This window comes from Penaeus vannamei, chromosome 29 (genome assembly GCF_042767895.1).
Source record: "Penaeus vannamei isolate JL-2024 chromosome 29, ASM4276789v1, whole genome shotgun sequence".
Taxonomy (NCBI): Eukaryota; Metazoa; Arthropoda; class Malacostraca; order Decapoda; family Penaeidae; genus Penaeus; species Penaeus vannamei.
The window spans coordinates 17,257,246-17,277,245 of NC_091577.1; the positions used below are offsets into that span (position 1 = coordinate 17,257,246).

The following is a 20,000-nucleotide window of genomic DNA, read 5'->3' on the forward strand; positions in this document are numbered from 1 at the left end:
GAGAGAGAGAGAGAGAGAGAGAGAGAGAGAGAGAGAGAGAGAGAGAGAGAGAGAGAGAGAAAGAAAGAGAGAGAAAGAGAGAGAGATAGAGAAAGAGGGAGATAGAGACAGAGAAATCGAAAGAGAGAGAGAAAGGGAGATAGACAGAGAGAAAGAACAGTGCTAGTTTCAACACCCCCCCCAAAAAAAAGGGGGGGGGGAGTAAGGCGAGGGGTGGCGTCAGACGACTCGTGCTTAGATCTTTCGTCCACGGAGTTAGAAGAGTTAGAAGGAGAGAAGGAGAGAAGGAGAGAAGGGAGTCAGTTCTGAGCCACAAGCCATGATGACTGCTTGCATTCTGGCACGGGGGATGATGTGCTTCGCTGGCAGGAGAAATTAACTGGATTAGAACGAGGCGAGAGAGGGGGGAGAGGGAGAGGGGGAGAGCGGGAGGGAGGGAGAAAAAAATGAGAAAGAAGGAGAGAAGGAAGGAAAGAGAGAAAGAGAGGGGAGGAGGACAGAGGGAGTGAGAGAGGAAAAAAAGAAAGAGAATCAAGGAAGGAAAGATGCGTATATATATATATATATATATATATATATATATATATATATATATATATATATATATATATATATATATATATAGAGAGAGAGAGAGAGAGAGAGAGAGAGAGAGAGAGAGAGAGAGAGAGAGAGAGAGAGAGAGAGCGAGCGAGAGAGAGAGAGACGAACGGTGAATAGGGGTGGCGGTGTAGCGGGTGGGGTTTCAAGGGGGGTGAGGTTAGAGCGGTTGAGGGGGAGAGAGGGAGGACGGAAGGGGGTAGAGTAGTAAAGGAGGAGGGTGAGGAGAGGGGAGGGAAGGGAGGAGAGTGAGATGGGAAGGAAGAAGAGGGGGAGGAGAAGAGAAGAGAGGAGAGATAGGAGAAGGGGAGGGGGAGGAAAGAATAGAATAGATGGGAGGAGAGGAGAGAACAGAACAGAAAAGAGGAGAGGAGAGTGTTGAGAGACGAGGGAGGAGAGGAGTTGAAGGGAGGGGAGTGAGGAGAGAGGAGAGAAGAGGAGAGAGGGAGGGAGGGAGGGGAGTGAGGAGAGTGGTGGGGAAGGGAGGGGAGGGGAGGGGATCATTTCACCTGTGGACACTCGAGTTCAGTAATTACCTGCCGCCATGATGAAGGCAGACAGGTACCGCTGGCGGATGACTGCGGTTTTAAGGGGGGGGGTTAAGGGGGCAGGTGTGGGGGGAAGGGGGGCTAAGGGGGTTAAAGGGGCAGGTGTGGGGGGAGAGGGAGGCTAAGGGGGTAGGAGGGGGAGAAGGGAACTGAGGGTGTAGGGAGGGGAAATGGGGGGAGGGTGTTGAATGCACTTGAACGGGGGTGGGGTGGGGGTGAAGGGGACGGGGGGAGCTAAGGGGGGTGGGGAGGAGAGAGAGGGTTGAATGCAGAGAAGTGCGTGTGCTGGAGGGAGGGAGTTAGGGTGGGTAGGGTGGGGGGCATGGGATTGGAAAGGCTTGGGGGTTGAAGTGAGGGTGGGGGTGTGGTTAGGATGGGGGAGTGAGGGAGGAATGGGGTGCGTGACAGCAACCAAAGTGATTTTGCTTTTGGAGAAGGGACTTTGAGGGAGGGAATGGGGAGTAAAAGATTGCTGGAGAAAGAGGATAAGGTAAAAACCGAAGAGAGAGAGAAAGGAGAGAAAGGAGAAAGTAAAAAGAAGGAAAGGCGAAAAGAGAGAGAGAGAGAGAGAGAGAGAGAGAGAGAGAGAGAGAGAGAGAGAGAGAGAGAGAGAGAGAGAGACAGAGAGAGAGAGAGAGAGAGAGAAGGAGGGAAAGGGTGACGTCAAAGGTAAGAAGTAGAGTCAGTAGCACCTTAGTAGTTGAAGCTGTTTTGACTGGGGACTGAAGCTGGAGTGTTGAGCGTAAGTTGGGTGAGTTGTGGAGAAGGGGGGGTGAAGGGAGGAGGGACTAAGGGGAGAGGAGTGAAGGGAGGGAGGGACTGAGGGGAGAGGAGGGAAGGGAGGAGGGACTGAGGGGAGAGGAGTGAAGGGAGGGAGGGACTGGAGGGGAGAGGAGTGAGGGAGGAGGGACTGAGGGGAGAGGGGAGAGAGGAGAGGGGTAAAGGGAGAGGAGTGAAGGGAGGAGGGACAGGGGGGAGGAGTGAAGGGAGGGAGGGACTTAGGGCAGAGGGGAGAGAGGAGAGGGGTAAAGGGAGAGGAGTGAAGGGAGGAGGGACAGGGGGGAGGAGTGAAGGGAGGGAGGGACTGAGAGGAGAGGAGAGGGGTAAAGGGAGAGGAGTGAAGGGAGGAGGGACTGAGGGGGGAGGAGTGAAGGGAGGGAGGGACTTAGGGGAGAGGGGAGAGAGGAGAGGGGTAAAGGGAGAGGAGGAAGGGAGGAGGGACTGAGGGGAGAGGAGTGAAGGGAGGAAGGACTGATGGGGAGGGGAGATGGGAGGGGTGAAAGGAGGGGCTGATGGGTGAGGGGAGAGGAGGGAAGGGAGGAGAGAGAGGGAGAGTGAAGGGAGGAAGGACTGAGAGAAGAGGGGAGAGGAGGGGAGGGAGAACGGGCAGAAGAATGTGGTGGGGTGGGGGAGAATGAGTGAAGGGAGGAGGAACAGAGGAGAGAGGAGTGAGAGGAGAGAGAGCTATGAAGGGGCGGGAGAGGAGGGAGAGGAAAGAGAGAGTTGAGTGCAGTTCGGGAGAGGAAGGAGAGAAGGGAGAGAGTGAGGGGAGGGGGTGAGAGAGAGAGAGGGGAAAGGAAAGTTCTGAAGGGGGGCGGGGAGAAGAAAGGCAGAAGGAGAGGAGGGGGAAGGTAAGTCGGGGGAGGAAAAGAGGGAGGGAAGGAGGGAGGGGGAGGATATGTTGGGGGAGAGATGGAGGAAGGAGGGAGGGAGGGGGAGGGAGGGAGGGGAAGTGAATTTGTTTTCAAAAGTTTTCAGTGATGGAGGATCACGTTGAGATTTTTACCCTGGGGTGGGTGGGGGAGGGATGGTGGGGGGAGTGGTATAGTAGCGGAGAAAAGAGGGAGAGAGGGAGAGGAGGAAGGGGTTACGTGAACAACTCAGGTAAAGAGGCGTGCGCGCGCGCGCGTGTGTGTGTGTGTGTGTGTGTGTGTGTGTGTGTGTGTGTGTGTGTGTGTGTGTGTGTGTGTGTGTGTGTGTGTATGGGAGAAAAATTGGGTTATTGATGGGGGTAGGGATTCGTGGCAGGGGAAGAGGGGGGGGGAGGATGAGGATTGGGTCTTGGGGATTAGGGGCAAGTTAAGAATAGGAAGGGGATTTGGACTTTGGTTGAGGATTGGGGGAAGGAGTGAGGGGGAGGAGGAGAAGAAGAAAAGAAAGAAATGAAAAAAGAAAACAGAAAGAAAAGGAAAGAAAAGAAAAAGAGTAAAAGAAAAGAAAAGCTGGGGAAGAGAGGGATTGGGATTTTAATTGGGGGGGGAAATGAGTGATTGGGGGCGGGGAGGAGGAGGAGGAGGAGAGCGAAGGGGTGGAGGAGGAGGAGGAGGAGGGGAGGAGGAGGAGGAGGAGGAGGAGGAGGAGGAGGGGGTGGAGGAGCAGTAGGGGGAGGAGGAAGAGGAGGAGGAGGAGGGGGTGGAGGAGGAGGAGGAGGAGGGGTGGAGGAGTAGGAGGAAGGGATGGAGGAGGAGGAGGGAGGGGGATGGTGGAGGAGGAGGAGGAGGGGGTGGTGGAGGAGGAGTAGGAGGAGGGGGTGGAGGAGTAGGAGGAAGGGATGGAGGAGGAGGAGGGAGGGGATGGTGGAGGAGGAGGAGGAGGGGGTGGTGAGGAGGAGTAGGAGGAGGGGGTGGGGGATTGGAGGGCGTTATGTGGAGTCATCCCCGCGCAGTAAACGGCCAGGTATGAGACACCGGCCAGTCGACTCCCGGGCTGTAACAACGGCCGTCGATAAGGTCGCGTTTCCCCCGCTGGGCTTACGGGCGGTGGTCCTTAAGCTCCTCCGGTCGCGATACGGGGGGAGGGGGTTGAGGTGGGGGGGCGGGAGGGGGGCAGTCATGCGCGAAACCCCGTCGGGATTAATCGTAGGGCATTCTCTCGGGGGCGCTGGGGTGTCATGTGGTGTCATGTGGTGTCATGTGGTGTGTCATATGGTGTCAGGTGTGTATTTTGGTGTCAGGTGTGGTGTGTCATATGGTGTCAGATGTGCATTGTGGTGTATAGTGTGGTGTCATATGTGTGTCTTATGGCGTGTGTGTTGTGTCGTATAGTGTGTTGTGTCATGTGGGGTGGTTGTAGTGTGTAGTATGGTATGTTATGCTTCGGGTGGCGTTGTATGGTGTGTGACATCTTGCTTCCGTTATGGTGTGTGTTGTGCTATTGTGTACCTTTGGTGAGGTGTGGTATGGTGTGACGTGTGTTGTGATGTGTATGTAGTGTTTGGGTGTCATAGGGTGCTATGTCGTTTTGGTATAGTGTACCTTGTGATGTCTCGTGATTTTCGACGTGCTATGGTGTCGAAGAGTCACGTTTTGTGTGATGTTTTTGGTGATGGTGACAGTAAAGTGTTCTTTGGTGCAATTCGCTATGGTGAGTTGTGGTGTAATCCGTATGGTATGGTGATTGGCGCCATTACGTACTGCTCTGTGGTTTCGCATTGTGAGTGGTATGGTGTTTATGGTGTCTGGTATGGTGAGTGACGTCACTAGGTCCTGTTCTTAGATTTCATATGGTTTTCTTGGTATGGTGTATGCTGTATGATAGATATAACACTTACTAAGCTTATTGTGCATTTATAGTGAATGTCTTGTCATATATATATATATATATATATATATATATATATATATATATATATATATATATATATATATTAATATTTATGCGGATAATGCTATCTGTAGGTGATAGTGAAAGCTTTGTGGGAGGAGAGGCGGAGGCGGAGTAACTTGTTTGCTGTGATAGTGATGATAATGATCGTGATGCGGCGATAGTGATGGCATTGGGGGTGGCGGCGAGCGCGTGATTTTTTTTTTTTTTTTTTCTTTTTTTTTGCAAAAAAGTCGGTGAGCGGAAATGTGGCTTTGTGAAGGTGCATTACCACACCGCCGTTACTGCTTGCCCCTCCTCCTCCTCCTCCTCCTCTTCCTTCTCCTCCTCCTCTTCCTTCTCCTCCTCTTCCTCTTCTTTCTTTTTCTTCTCCTCCTCCTTCTCCTCCTCCTACTTCTCCTCCTCCTCTTCCTTCTTCTCCCTCTCCTCCTCCTCCCCTTCCTTCTTCTCCACCACCTCCTCCTCCACCTCCTCTCTTCCTCCTCCTCCTCCTCTTCCTCCTCCTCTTCCTTCTTCTCCCTCCCCCTCTTCCTCCTCGTTCCTCGTTGTCGTCGTCGTCGTCTTCCTCCTCTGCCTCTCTCGCGTCCTCTGCCTCCACCCTTATCTCTTCATCTCCTCCCTTCTGTCTTCTCTCTCTCTCTCTCTCTCTCTCTCTCTCTCTCTCTCTCTCTCTCTCTCTCTCTCTCTCTCTCTCTCTCTCCTCTCCCTCTCCCTCTCCCTCTCCCTCTCCCTCTCCCTCTCCCTCTCCTCTCCTCCACCTCGCTCTCTCTCTCCGTCTCCCCTTTCCGTCTCTCCTTCACCCTCCTCCTCCCTCCCCCCCTCCCTCCCCGCCCCTGCCAAGCTCTCGTCTAACGCGTCGTCTCTCCTCTGCCAAGTTCTTTTCTACTGCTCTCCTTCCCCCTTTTTTTTGTGTTTGCCTTCCTGCCTCCCTCCACACACCCCCTCCGCGCATTCCTCCACTTCTTTCGAACCGCCTCCACCTCCTCCACTTTATCTCGTTCCGCTATCGTCCACTTTTCCACGTGGCATTTCACTCCTTCCACCTCTAGACGTCAAGCTACCTCCTGTCTCCTCTTCTCTCTGCCTTTCTTCCACTTTTTTTTTTGTCTCGTCACCCCTTCCACTTTGCCGGCCCTCCCTTTCTCCCTTTCTCCCTTCACCCTGCCGGCCCGTCGTTCCTCATTCCGATCTGCCGTGCACCTTCTCTCCCTCCTTCCATTCCTCCTTCCTCTCTCTCTCTCTCTCCCTCTTTCCTTTCTTTCCTTCTCTCCCTCATTCCTTCCTTTTTTCCTTTTTCTATTTCTCTCAGTTTCTCCTTCCTTTCTCTCCCTCCCTTCCTCTTTCCTTTCTCTCCCTCCCTTCCTCCTTCCTTTTCTCTCCTCTCCCCCCTTCCTTCTTTCCTTTCTCTCCCGCCCCCACACCGTCCCCCCTTCCTCCCCCCGCTCCACCCCCACCCCCTCGCTCCTTCACCTCCACTTCTGTCAACTTTCTCTGTATCCACTACTGTGCTTCCTATTTGCTCACTTTCCAGCACCCTTCCCTTCCCCTTCCCCTCCTCCTCCTCCTCCTCCTGCCGCCACCTCTCCCCCTTCCCTCCCTACTCTGCCGCCACGAGAGACCTCGCTCACCCTATCCCCTCTGCCGCCCTGCCCTCCTGCCCTCCTGCCGCCCACCCTGCCGCCCACCCTGACGCCCACCCTGCCACACGCCGCACTCTACTCGCAGTGGTTCAGTCAGTCACTGTTGGTCGTCCCCTTTCGATCCTTTCACCGATGTCTCCCTTCCCCTCCCTCCCCTCCCCCTCCCTCCTCTCCCCTGCCTCCCTCCCTCCCATTCCCCTTCACCGACGTCTATCTCCCCTCCCTTCCCTCCCTCTCTCCCTCCCCCTTCCCCCACTCTTTCGGCCTCACGACGACCTGTCATTCCCCAATCCTCCAGGACGACCCTCGTGACTCCCCCTCCCCCCCCACGCGGCACCGGCTCGCCGCCACTCCGCTTCGAAGACGACCATCCCCGCTTCTGGCTGTCGGTTCTCCTTGCGACGACGACCACCTCTCTCTTGGAACGACCACTTCTCTTTTCCAATGACCACTACTCGCTCACTACGACCACTTCTCTCTTCCTACGACCACTCTTCCTCTTCCAACAATCTCTTCTCTCTTCCTACGACCATTTTTCCTCTTTCAACGACCGATTCTCTCTTCCTACGACCACGTCTCTCTTCCTACGACCACTTCTCTCTTCCTACGACCACTCTTCCTCTTCCAACAATCTCTTCTCTCTTCCTACGACCACTCCTCCTCTTTCAACGACCTCTTCTCCCTTTGAACGACCACTTCTCTCTTCCAAAGACCAATTCTCTCTTCCAACGACCAATTTTCTCTTTCTACGACCATTTCTCTCTTCCTACGACCATGTATCTCTTCCTACGACCATGTCTCTCTTCCAACGACCACTCTTCCTCCTCCAACGACCACTCTTCCTCTTCCAACGACCACCTCTCTCTTCCAACGACCAATTCTCTCTTCCTACGACCATTTCTCTCTTCCTACTACCACTCTTCCTCTTTCAACGACCGATTCTCTCTTCCTACGACCATGTCTCTCTTCCAACGACCACTCCTCCTCTTTCAACGACCTTTTCTCTATTTCAACGACCACTTCTCTCTTCCTACTACCACTCTTCCTCTTTCAACGACCACTTCTCTCTCCCAACGGCCTTTTCTCTCTTCCTACGACCACTTCCCTCTCTCTCTCTTCGCGACGACTCCGTTTCCCCTCTTAGCGACGACACTTGGCTCCAGCGCACAGCCACCCACAACGACCAGAACCGCCGACCATTTCCTTCTGCTCGACGACCATCGCCATGACACGTCCGCCTTCCCTTGCTGCCGCCGTGTTTACCCCCTTCCCTTAAACTTCGTCTGCGCTGCCCTCTCTTCCCCTCTTTATCTTCTCCTTCTGTCTTCTCTTTCCCCTCTTTATCTTCCCTTTTCCCTCTTTATCTTTCCCTTCCTTCTTTCTCTTCCCCTTTTTACCTTTACCTTCCCTCTTCCCCCTCTTTAACATTCCCTTCCCTCTTCCCCCTCTTTAGCTTTCCCTCCTCTTTCTCTTCCCTTTTTACCTTCCCTTCCCTCTTCCCCTCTTTAACTTTCCCTTCCCTCTTCCCCCTTCCTTTTACCTCTCTCCCCGTCCTCTCATATCCTTCCCTCCTCCTTTCCTCTTCCTCTTCCCTTCCTATCCCCTCTTCCCATTCTATCCCATCTTCCCCTTACTCACTCCCCTCCCCTTTTTCTTATACCCCTTTCTCCTTCCCCCTCTTCCCCTTCCCTCTCTTACCATTGTACCCTGAGGGAGGAGTGCCTCCACCCCCACCCCCCATGTCCCCGAGGCCTTTGATGCTCGACCCCCACGCAAGTTCCAACTTATTAGCCCTTACACCTCTAATCTGCGTATTTTTCTTCGTCGCCTTTTTTTTTCGTTCGCGTTTTCTCCTTTTATGGATGTATGTGTGAATATTGTGTGTGTGTGTGCGTGTGTGTATGTGTCTGTGTGTGTGTGTGTGTGTGTGTGTGTGTGTGTGTGTGTGTGTGTGTGTGTGTGTGTGTGTGTGTGTGTGTGTGTGTGTGTGTGTGTGTGTCTGGGTGTGTGTGTGTGTGTTCCACTTATTTTGGTCTTTCTTCTATTTCCATTCCTGTTCCTTCTTCTCTTATATCCTTCTCCTCCTCTTCCTCCTCTTTCTTTTCCCTCTTCTTCGTCTTCCTCCTCCTCCTCCTTTTCCCTCTTCTTCTTCTTCTTCCTCCTCCTCATCCTCATCCTCATCCTCCTCCTCCTCCTCCTCCTCACGCTTTCTCTCCCTTGCTTTCTTCGTATTGCCTCTGTGGCCTGTGCCGTCGTCGTCACCATCACTTTCTCCTTTTACTTTTCTCTTTCGTAACTTTCTCTCCAGCATCCTATTTTCCCTCGTCATCGGTCCCTCTTCTTTTCTCCCTTCCCTTCTCTCCTCCTCTCGTTCCTCTGCATTTCTCGTCTCGTCTCTTGGTTTTCTATTTTTTTCCTTTCTCCCCTGTTCCACTTCTTCTCTTTTCCCCTTGACCTTTCCTCCGTTCTCGTCTCTTCTACTCGCCTCTCTTCCTTTCTCTCTCTCTTCTCCCCTTTCCTCTCCCCTTCCCCCTCCCCCGGCCTTTATCCTCGTCTCCTTTCCCCTTCCTTCCCTTCTTCTCTCCTCGCTTCCTTTCCCCGCTCTCCTCCCCTCCCTTCCCTCCCTTCCTTTCTCCTCCTTTCCCTTCCCTTCCTTCTTCTCTCCTCTCCTTCCTTTCCCCGCTCTCCTCCCCTCCCTTCCCCTCCCTTCCTTTCTTCCTCCCTTCCCTTCCCTTCCTTTCTGCTCCCCTGCCCTCCCTTCCCGCTCTCCTCTCCTCCCTTCCCCCTCCCTCCCTCCCCTCCCCGCCCCCACCCCCATTATCCTCCTCCCCTTGTTGAGATAATTGTCTTTCAGTGTTCTTTTTTTTCCTCCTTTTTTTCCCCTCCGCCCTCTTTTTCACTCTCTCGTTCCCTTCCTTGTTTGTCTTCCTTCAGTTTTTTTTTTCTCTCTCTGTCTCCCCCCTTCGTCTCTTACCCTCGTTTATTTGTTTATTGATTTGTTTCGTCTGCGTCTTTCTCTTCGTCGGTCAGTCTGTCTGTCTGTGTTTATTTCTGTCTGTTTGTCCATCCATCTGTCTGTCTGCTTGTCTGTCTATTTGTCTGTTTATAGAGCTTTTTAGATGTGTGTTTGTCTGTCCGGTTGTCCTTTTTTTCGTGTATTTTACTCTCTTTCTATCGACTTTGCCTCTGTTCCCCCGTTTCTCCGTCTCTGCTTTATGTCTCTTTCGTAACCTACTTTACTAAGGGATCCCCGTTCCATTCCGGCTTATTATTTCACATTATCTAATTTCCCCCTCTTCCTTCGTCCTAATCCTATTCCCGTATTTTCTTCTCTGTCCCCTCTATCTCTCCCCTCTCCCCCCCCTCCCCCCTCGGCCTCTTCCTTTTGTTCTCCTTCCCCTCTTTATTCCGCCCTCCTTCCTCCTCTCCTCGCCTTTTCCCTCATCTTGGAGGTTTTCCATTTCCTATTCTTCTCTCTCTCTCTCTCTCTCTCTCTCTCTCTCTCTCTCTCTCTCTCTCTCTCTCTCTCTCTCTCTCTCTTCTCTTCTCTCTCTCTCTCTCTCTCTCTCTCTCTCTCGCTCTCTCTCTCTCGCTCTCTCTCGCTCTCTCTCTCTCTCTCTCTCTCTCTCTCTCTCTGTCTGTCTGTCTGTCTGTCTGTCTGTCTGTCTGTCTGTCTGTCTCTCTCTCTTCCGCGTTCTCGTCCTCCATCCCAGTTCCCTTTTTCCATTTTACCCCATTTCTTATCATACGAATTCTTCCTCTTTTCTTTGTTTGTCTTCTCCCGGGTTCTATTATTATCCTCTGTTTCTTTCCCCTTTTCCTCCCCTCGCCCGGCCCCTCCCACTTCCTCCTATCTTATCTCCCCGCTCCTTCTCTCTCTCTCTCTCTCTTTCTCTCTCTCTCTCTCTTTCTGCCCACCCGCTCTCCCTGCGCGCCTCTCCCCCTCATCCTCTTATCCTTACGTCCTCCCTCCCTTCCTCCCTCGCTTTTTTCTCTCCTCTTTATCAGTTTTCTTCTCCCTCTTTCTCGGTCCCTTCTCCCTCTTTCTCCCCTCTCCCTCCCTCTCCCTTTCCTTTTCCCACACCCTCATCTCCCTCTTCCTCTCCCTCCTGCTCCCTCTCTATCTCCCTCACCCTCTCCTTCACCCTCTTCTCCCCTCCTCCTCACCCCTCTCCCTCTTTTTCACTCTCTCCTTCTCCCTCTTCTCCCTCACCCGCTCCCTCTCCCTCTCCTTCTCCCTCTCCCTCTTCTTCACTCTCTCCTTCTCCCTCACCCTCTCCCTCTCCTTCTCCCTCACCCCATCCTTCTCCCTCCTCTCCCTTCTTCACCCTCTCTTCTCCCTCACCCTCCTTCTCCCTCCTCTCCTTCACCCTCCCTCTCCCTCTTCACCCTCCCTCTCCCTCTCCCTCTCCTTCACCCTCCTCTCCCTCTCCCTCTCCCTCTCCCTCTCCCTCCTCTCCTTCACCCTCCTCTCTCCTTCCCCTTCTCCCTCCTCTTCCTTCCCCTTCTCCCTCCTCTCCTTCACCCTCCTCTCCCTCTCCCTCTCTTTCACCCTCCTCTCCCTCTCCCTCTCCCTCTCCGCCTCCTCTCTCCTTCACCCTCTCCTTCTCCCTCCTCTCCTTCACCCTCCTCTCCTTCACCCTCCTCTCCCTCTCCCTCTCCCTCTCCCTCTCCCTCTCCCTCTCCCTCTCCCTCTCCCTCTCCCTCTCCCTCTCCGCCTCCTCGTCCTTGGCACACTTGACGCCATGACGGACCTTATCTTCCTTTTTTTTTCCCTCCAGACCTCAATAAGAAGGAAGTGTCTTTGTGTTTATCTCGCTCTGCCCTTCCTCCCTCCCTCTTTTCTCTCCCTCTCTCTCTCCCTCTTTCTCGCTCTCCTCCCATCTTTATCTCTCTCTCTCTCTTCTCTCTCTCTCTCTCTCTCTCTCTCTCTCTCTCTCTCTCTCTCTCTCTCTCTCTCTCTCTCTCTCTCTCTCTCTCCCTTTTCTCTCTCTTCTCTCTCTTCTCTCTCTCTCTCTCTCTCTCTCTCTCTCTCTCTCTCTCTCTCTCTCTCTCTCTCTCTCTCTCTCTCTCTCTCTCTTTCTCTGTTTTTTCTGTCTTCCTCTCCTTCTCTTTTATTCTGTGGTCGTTTTTTTTCTTTCTTTCTTTTCTTGGCGATTTGTGGTCTCTTATTATCTCCTTTTTCTCTTTTTTTCTCATCTCTTCTTTCTTTTCTTCGCTTCTCTTCTCTCCTTCCTCTCCTCTCCTCTCTCTCTTTCTGTCTCTCTTCTCTCTTTGCTCTTTGTGTCTGCTGTCTTGATTTCATTCAATGTCACTCATTCTCACTCTCACTTCAGTCGTCTCTCTCTCTCTCTCTCTCTCTCTCTCTCTCTCTCTCTCTCTCTCTCTCTCTCTCTCTCTCTCTCTCTCTCTCTCCCACTCACTTCCACGCTCACTCATACTCACTTTCCCACTCACTTTCACTCATTTTCCCACTCACTTCCACGCTCACTCATACTCACTTTCCCACTCACTTTCACTCACTTTCCCACTCACGGTCTCTCACTCTTATCACTTTCATTCACTCTTACTCACTATCCCACTCACTTTCACTCACTTCCACACTCACGGTCTCTCACTTTCACTCACTTCCATACTCACTTTCCCACTCACTTTCACTCACTTCCCTACTCACGGTCTCTCACTCACTCTGGTCGTCTCCCCCGTTCCTGTGTTTTTCCTTTGTTGGCTCGTTGCCCTTGCGCTGTTGCTGTCGCTCACTCGCTCGCTCTCTTTCTCTCACTCAGGCGCTCCTTCTCGCTCCCTCTCTCTCTCTCGCTCGCTCGCTCGCTCACACTCTCTTCTCTGTTTTCGTCTGTTAATTCCCTCTCTTTCTCTTTCTCATTTTTTTCTTTTTTTATTTTTTTTCTTTTTCTTTTTTTCTCTTTTCTTTTCTTCTCTTCTCTTCTTTTCATCTCTCTCTCCCCCTCCCCCTCCCTCCTCCCTCCTCCCTCTCCCTCTCCCTCCCTCCCTCCCCTCCCTCCCTCCCTCCCTCCCTCCCTCCCTCCCTCCCTCCCTCCCTCCCTCCCTCCCTCCTCCCCTCCCCCTCCTTCTTTCCCCTCCTTCTCCTTCTTCGTCCTCCTTCTCCTCCTCCTTTCTCTCCCTCCTCCCTCCTCCCTCCTCCCTCTCCTTCTTCCCCCTCCTTCTTCTCCTTCTCCTTCTCCCTACCGTGGGCAGCATGAGCGAGAACCTGGCAAGGCGGGGGGCGTCTGTGAGTGTCGTTGTTTAGTCGTCCCAGGAGGACCCTCTGCACCTGCCCCTTCCCCCTCCCCCCTCTCCCCTCTCCCCTCTCTCGTCTTTTCTCTCTCCTCTCTCGTCTTTTTCTCTCTCCTTTCTCGTCTTTTCTCTCTTCTCTCTCGTTTTTTATCTCTCTTTTCTCGTCTTTTCTCTCTCGTCTTTCGTTTTTTCTCTCTCCTCTCTCGTCTTTCGTCTTTTCTCTCTCCTCTCTCGTTTTTTCTCTCTCCTCTCTCGTCTTCTCTCTCTTCTCTTTCGTTGTTTCTCACCCCTCTCTCCCTTCTTCCTCGTCTTTTATCTCTCTTCTCTCGTCTCTTCTCTCTTCCCTCTCATTTCTTCTCTCCTCTCTCCCTCTTTCTGTTGTCTATCTTCACTCGCTCTCCTTCTCTCCCCCTCTTTTTCGTCTGCTCTTTCTCTCTTTCTTTCTTTCATCTCCGACTTCCCTCTCTCATTCTTCTTCCTCCCCGTCCTCACCCTCTCTTACAACCCCCTCCCCCCACCCGCCTGCCATGGCAACCTCCTCCTCCATCTCCTCCTTTCCTTCCTCTCGTTTGCTTCTTTTGTTCTCTCTCCCTCTCTTTTTCTCCCTCACTTTCCGACCTTGACTTTTCATTTCTTCTTCTTCTTCTCATGTCTTTCTTTACGGTCTTCCCATCCCTCTCCTCCCCTCCTCTCCCTCCTCTCCCTCCTCTCCCTCCTCTCCCTCCCCATCCCTTGTTTCCCCCTCCTCCCTCTCCCCTTGCTGTCTCTTCCTTCTTCTTCCTCTCTCCTCCCTTCCCTTTGTGCCTCCTCCCCCTCCCTCCCCCTCCCTCCCGTTTGTACCTCCTCCCCTACCTCCCTTCCCCTCCCTCCCTTTGTGCCTCCTCCCCCTCCCTTCCCTTTGTGCCTCCTCCCCTCCCTCTCCCTCCCTCCCCTTTGTACCTCCTCCCCTCCCTCCCCCCTCCCTCTCCTTCCCCACTCCTCTGTGGCCCATTTCCTGTGTCCTTGGGCTCTCCCGCCGCGCCCCTTTCCCTCTTTCCTTCCCCTTTCTTTCATGACTCCTCCTCTTCCCTCCTTTCCCTTCCCTCCCTCCGGCCCTCCCCTGCTTTCTTTCTCCCTCCTCCTCTCCCCCCACCTCTAAAGAGTCTTGTATCCCTAGTCAATAACACGGTCCCTCCCTTTCCTACCTCACCCCCTCCCTTCCCTCTCCTTCCCTCACCTCGCTTCTCCCTTCCTTACCTCACCCCCCTCCCTCCCTCCTCTTACCTCACCCCCCCTCCCTCCCCCCCTCCCTTTACCTCACCCCCCCTCCTCTTACCTCCCTTTCCCTCACCTCGCTTCTCCCTTCCTTACCTCACCCCTCTCCCTGTCCTTCCCTCACCTCCCCCTCCCTCCACCCCCCCCCCCTTCCTTCACTCTCTCATAGGCCTATCTGGTCGAGGTGAAATAGGCTCCGATTTTTTTTCCTTCGAGAGAGTTAGAGAGAGAGAGAGAGAGAGAAGCTTGGGGTGTTGACTAAGAGTAATGGGTCTCTTGGTGGTGACCTGTTGTGGTGGTTGTGGTGATGTCCAGTTGTGGTGGAGGGATATGTCCAGTTGTGGTTGTGGTGATTGTAATGTGCAGTTGTGGTTGTGGTGATGTCCAGTTGTGTCGGAGGGACATGTCCGGTTGTGGTGGTGGTGGTGATGATTGCGATGTCCAGTTGTGGTGATGATAATGTCCGGTTGTGGTGGTGATGATTGCGATGTCCAGTTGTGGTGATGATGATGTCCGGTTGTGGTGGTGGTGGTGATGATTGTGATGTCCAGTTGTGGTCGTGGTGATGTCCAGTTGGTGTTGTGGTGGTGGTTCGATTTATGTCTGTGGTGTTGCCTGGTGTCTCTGTCTGTCGCGGTATATGTCTGTGGTGGTGTCTGCTGTCTCGTCTGTGGTGATGCATGTCTGTGATTCCGTCTAGTATGTGGTAGCGTTATTTTCTACAGTGATATACACCATATTGACGGCGGTGATGACAATGGTGATGATGGTGTATATATACAGTGATGGTAGCGGTGTTTTTGTTCTATAGTGATGTATACCTGTTGACATGTCTCTCTCTTTCTGTCTGTGATGTGTCTCTCTGACGTGATTTCTGCCTGTGACGTGTCTCTCTGCCTGTGATGTGTCTCTCTGACGTGATTTCTGTCTGTGATGTGTCTCTCTGACGTGATTTCTGTCTGTGATGTGTCTCTCTGACGTGATTTCTGTCTGTGATGTGTCTCTCTGACGTGATTTCTGTCTGTGACGTGTCTCTCTGACGTGATTTCTGTCTGTGATGTGTCTCTCTGACGTGATTTCTGTCTGTGATGTGTCTCTCTGACGTGATTTCTGTCTGTGATGTGTCTCTCTGACGTGATTTCTGTCTGTGATGTGTCTCTCTGACGTGATTTCTGTCTGTGACGTGTCTCTCTGACGTGATTTCTGTCTGTGACGTGTCTCTCTGACGTGATTTCTGTCTGTGACGTGTCTCTGACGTGATTTCTGTCTGTGATGTGTCTCTCTGCCTGTGATGTGTCTCTCTGACGTGATTTCTGTCTGTGATGTGTCTCTCTGACGTGATTTCTGTCTGTGACGTGTCTCTCTGCCTGTGATGTGTCTCTCTGACGTGATTTCTGTCTGTGATGTGTCTCTCTGACGTGATTTCTGGCTGTGACGTGTCTCTCTGCCTGTGATGTGTCTCTCTGACGTGATTTCTGTCTGTGATGTGTCTCTCTGACGTGATTTCTGTCTGTGATGTGTCTCTCTGACGTGATTTCTGTCTGTGATGTGTCTCTCTGACATGTTTCTGTCTGTGACGTGTCTCTCTGGCGTGATTCCTGCCTGTGATGTGTCTCTCTGACGTGATTCCTGCCTGTGATGTGTCTCTCTGACGTGATTTCTGTCTGTGACGTGTCTCTGTGACGTGATTTCTGCCTGTGACGTGTCTCTCTGACGTGATTTCTGCCTGTGATGTGTCTCTCTGACGTGATTTCTGCCTGTGATGTGTCTCTCTGACATGTTTCTGTCTGTGACGTGTCTCTCTGACGTGATTCCTGCCTGTGATGTGTCTCTCTGACGTGATTTCTGTCTGTGACGTGTCTCTCTGGCGTGATTCCTGCCTGTGACGTGTCTCTCTGACGTGATTCCTGCCTGTGACGTGTCTCTCTGACGTGATTTCTGTCTGTGACGTGTCTCTCTGACGTGATTTCTGTCTGTGACGTGTCTCTCTGACGTGATTCCTGCCTGTGACGTGTCTCTCTGGCGTGATTCCTGCCTGTGATGTGTCTCTCTGACGTGATTCCTGCCAGTGATGTGTCTCTCTGCCTGTGATTTCTGCCTGTGACGTGTCTCTCTGACGTGATTCCTGCCTGTGACGTGTCTCTCTGACGTGATTTCTGCCTGTGACGTGTCTCTCTGACGTGATTTCTGCCTGTGACGTGTCTCTCTGACGTGATTTCTGCCTGTGACGTGTCTCTCTGACGTGATTTCTGCCTGTGATGTGTCTCTCTGACGTGATTTCTGTCTGTGAAGTGTCTCTCTGACGTGATTTCTGTCTGTGACGTGTCTCTCTGCCTGTGATGTGTCTCTCTGGCGTGATTCCTGCCAGTGATGTGTCTCTCTGCCTGTGATGTGTCCGGTGATGTCAGCCTGTTACGTAATGGCCCGTGGTGTTGTATGCCAGTGGTGATGCCCCTGGGAGCTGATGTATATCGCTGATAATGCACGAGGTGTATTTGCGTCGTCAGTCTGGGATGGTGTGTGGCAGGTGCGGTGGTTGTCTTCGGTGGTGGGAGAGCACGAGTATTTGTTTGTTTATTTGTTTGTTATTATTGTTGTTTTGGTGTTGTTGTTGTTATTATTATTTTTATTATTTTTATTTTTATTATTAGTATTGTTATTATTTTTTTATTAGTATTTTGTTATTATTATTATTATTATTATTATTATTATTATTATTATTATTATTATTATTATTATTATTCCTATTATTATTATTGTTTTTATCATTTTTTATTATTATAATAACGATGACCCCCAAAAGGAAAATAAAAAAAAGAAAATACCGAACGAGAAGCAGAGCAAAGAACAAGAACAGCGAAAGACACAAGAACGGCGTACCCAAGCGAGAGAGAGCGATGTTGAACAGGTGTAAGAAGGGAGAGATAAAGATCGGCGAGAAGGCATAAGGAGTAAAGAGACGGAGATGAGAGGGAGTAAATGTATCATAAAAGAGGAGGCAAAAAAATGGTGTACGAGGGGGTGAGATAAAGATCGGGAAGAAGGGAGAAAGAGTAAAAAAGAGAATGGTGAAAATGAGTAAATTTATAAAAAAAAAGTAAAAACAAGGAGAACAAAAAAAAAAGAAAAAAAGGAGAAAAAAATAAAAGATGAATAATAATAATAATAGACAAGGGAGAGAAAATAGAGAGAAAAAATGAATAAAAGATAGACAAATAAAAATGAAAATAGAAAAGGTGTGCTTTGAGTCCGTGCCGTTAATTAGTGTTCGAAATGTCATGCAGGTGCGACAGGTGTAGCGTGGGTATGGGGGGGGAGGAAGGGGGTAGAGGGAGGGATAAGGAGGGAGAAGAGGGATGGGGAGATGGAAGGAGAGGAGGGATAGGGAGGGAGGGGGAAGAGGGAGAGAGGGATAGGGAAATGGAAGGAGAGGAGGGATAGGGAGATGGAAGGAATGGAGGGATAGGGAGGGAGGGGGAAGAGGGAGAGAGGGATAGGGAGGGAGGGAAGAGAGGGATTGGGAGATGGAAGGAGGATGGGAGAGGGAGAGGGATAGGTAGATAGAGGAAGGAAGAGGGATATGGAAGGAGGGAGGGAGAGGGAGGTAGTGAGAATTGAGGGAAGAAGCGGAATGGAGGGAGAAGAGGGAAGGGGAGGGAGAGGGAGATGGAAGGAGGAAGGTAAGGGATGGAAGAAGGGAATGGAGGGAGGGAGGGAGGGAGGAAGAGGGCGATGGGGTGTGGGGGAAGGGTGTAAGGGAAAGTATTTTGAAGGCGAGTTTTATTACTTTTTTTCCTATATTTTGATATATTATATTCCGTGCGCTGCTGCTTGTTTCCTCTCTTTTCCTTCTTTCCGTATCGTATTTTGTTTTTTTTCCCTTATTTTTTATTTTTTATCTTTGTTTCCTTTTTTCATCTTTTCTTTTTTCTTTTTTTCTTACTTTTTTCTAGTCTTGTTTTTGTTTCTCTCTCTCTCTCTCTCTCTCTCTCTCTCTCTCTCTCTCTCTCTCTCTCTCTCTCTCTCTCTCTCTCTCTCTCTCTCTCTCTCTCTCTCTCTCTCTCTCTCTCTCTCTCTCTCTCTCTCTCTCTCTCTCTCTCTCTCTCTCTCTCTCTCTGTCTCTCTCTCTCTCTCTCTCTCTCTCTCTCTCTCTCTCTCTCTCTCTCTCTCTCTCTCTCTCTCTCTCTCTCTCTCTCTCTCTCTCTCTCTCTCTTGTCCTTTTCTGTCCTTTTTACTAGGACTTTTTGTGCCTTTGCGATTTTTTACCTGTCTTCTATCGCTCTTTTCTCTTCGCTTTTTTCACTTCTTGTTTTTATCCTTTTTTATCCCGTTTTTTGGCCTTATTCTTACTCTTATCTCTTTCTATTTTTTATCCCGTTTTTTGGTCTTTTACTTAATCTTATTCTCATTTTTAATTTTTTAACCCACTTTTTTATCTATTTTTTCATTATTTATTTATCATTATTATTTTTTTTTTACACACCACAGTCCAATCCAGTTACAGCGGCGACGAAATTCCCAATGAGCAACACCAGTCAGGATTAGTGAAGGATTGGGGGGGGCGGGGGGGGGGGTCCTGTGAGAGACTGGAAGGATTGGTGATCGACAGGATCTCTGGTCCTAATCCTCTGGCAGGGGAGGGGGGGATTAGGAGGGTGTGGAAAGGGGGAGGAGGGGAGGAGGGGAGAAATGTTTCTTCCACCGTGATTTGGTTTTCTCCTCCTCCTCCTCATCCTCCTCCTCTTTCTCCTCCTCTTTCTCCTCCTCCTCCTCTTTCTCCTCTTTCTCCTCTTCCTCCTCTTCCTCCTCTTTCTCCTCCTCTTTCTCCTCCTCCTCCTCCTCCTCTTTCTCCTCCATACCTCCTCATCCTTCCCTAAATCTCTCGAAAGGAAGGATCAGCTAATCCTAAGTCCTCCTTTAACCACTATTTCCGCTTCTTCCTCCACCTCTACCACTTCTCCCTCCACCACCACCATTCCACCACCTTCCTCTCCACCACCATCACCTCCCCTACCCCCTCCGTCTTCCCCTCTCCCTCCCATCCACCTCCTTCTTCACCACTTCCACCTCCACCACCATCGCCTCCCCTCTCCCTTCCCTCCGCCTCCTTCTCCACCAGTTCCCCTCCACCACCATCACCTCCCTCCACCGCCTTCACCTCTTCGACGCGACCAAGCCGGGTCAGAAGCGAAGCCGGGTCAAAGGTCACGCCGAATGGGGAGTGGAGGGGATTAGGGGCGGTCAGGGTGTGGGGGGGCGGTTTGGGGTCCTTTGTTTTTAAAGAACCTTTTTTTTCTTCATTCATTCTTGTTGGGGGAGGGAGGGAGGGGAGGCGAGGAGGGGCGGGAGGAAGGGAAGGAAGGAGGGGAGGGAGGGAAGGGAGGAGGGGAGGGGGTAAATGGGCGCTTGGGAAAGGCACGTAAGTGTGTATGATGATGATGGTGATGATGGCGGTGATAGTGATGAGTTTTATTATTATTGGTGATTGTCGATGATGATGCTAATGGTGATGGTGGTAATGGTGTGGTGATGACGGTGATGCCTATGCATTGCTCGCGAAGATTTGTAAATTTGGTAACGATGATGATGGTGGTGATGACGATGATAATGATTATGGTGGTGATGATGGTGACGCCCATGATCATAATACACATGATAGTGACGATACCGTGATGGTGATGACTAGAATGAGACCGACACGCGAAATCTACAACACAAACAAACAAACAATAAAAAAACAACCAAAAACAAACAAACAAATAACAAAAAAATAAACACGATATAATTTGCATTGATGCCTCTTTTGCTTCGGTCGTTATTTACGTAACGATTTTTTTTCCCTCTCTCTCTCGTCAACAATGTAACAGAATTGGCTGGCTCGAGAGGTCAAGACAGTGCTCCGCCCCCCTCCCCCCCTCCCCCCATGTACCCCCGCCCCCTCCCCAGGTACCCCCGCCCCCCTCCCCCCTCCCCAGGTACCCCTGCCCCCTCCCCCCTCCCCAGGTACAGTGCTCCTCCTCCTCCTTCCCCTCCCCCTCCCCATGTACCCCCGCCCCTCCCCAGGTACCCCCGCCCCCTCCCCCTCCCCAGGTACCCCCGC

The 20,000-nt window shown here is 51.6% G+C and overlaps 1 long non-coding RNA gene across 1 annotated transcript in view; it reads left to right on the top strand.

Moving 5' to 3' along the window:
• Window positions 1-20,000, top strand: part of LOC138867262 (uncharacterized) — a 173,709-nt gene that overhangs the window by 66,759 nt on the left and 86,950 nt on the right. The gene's annotated exons all lie outside the window — the stretch shown is intronic.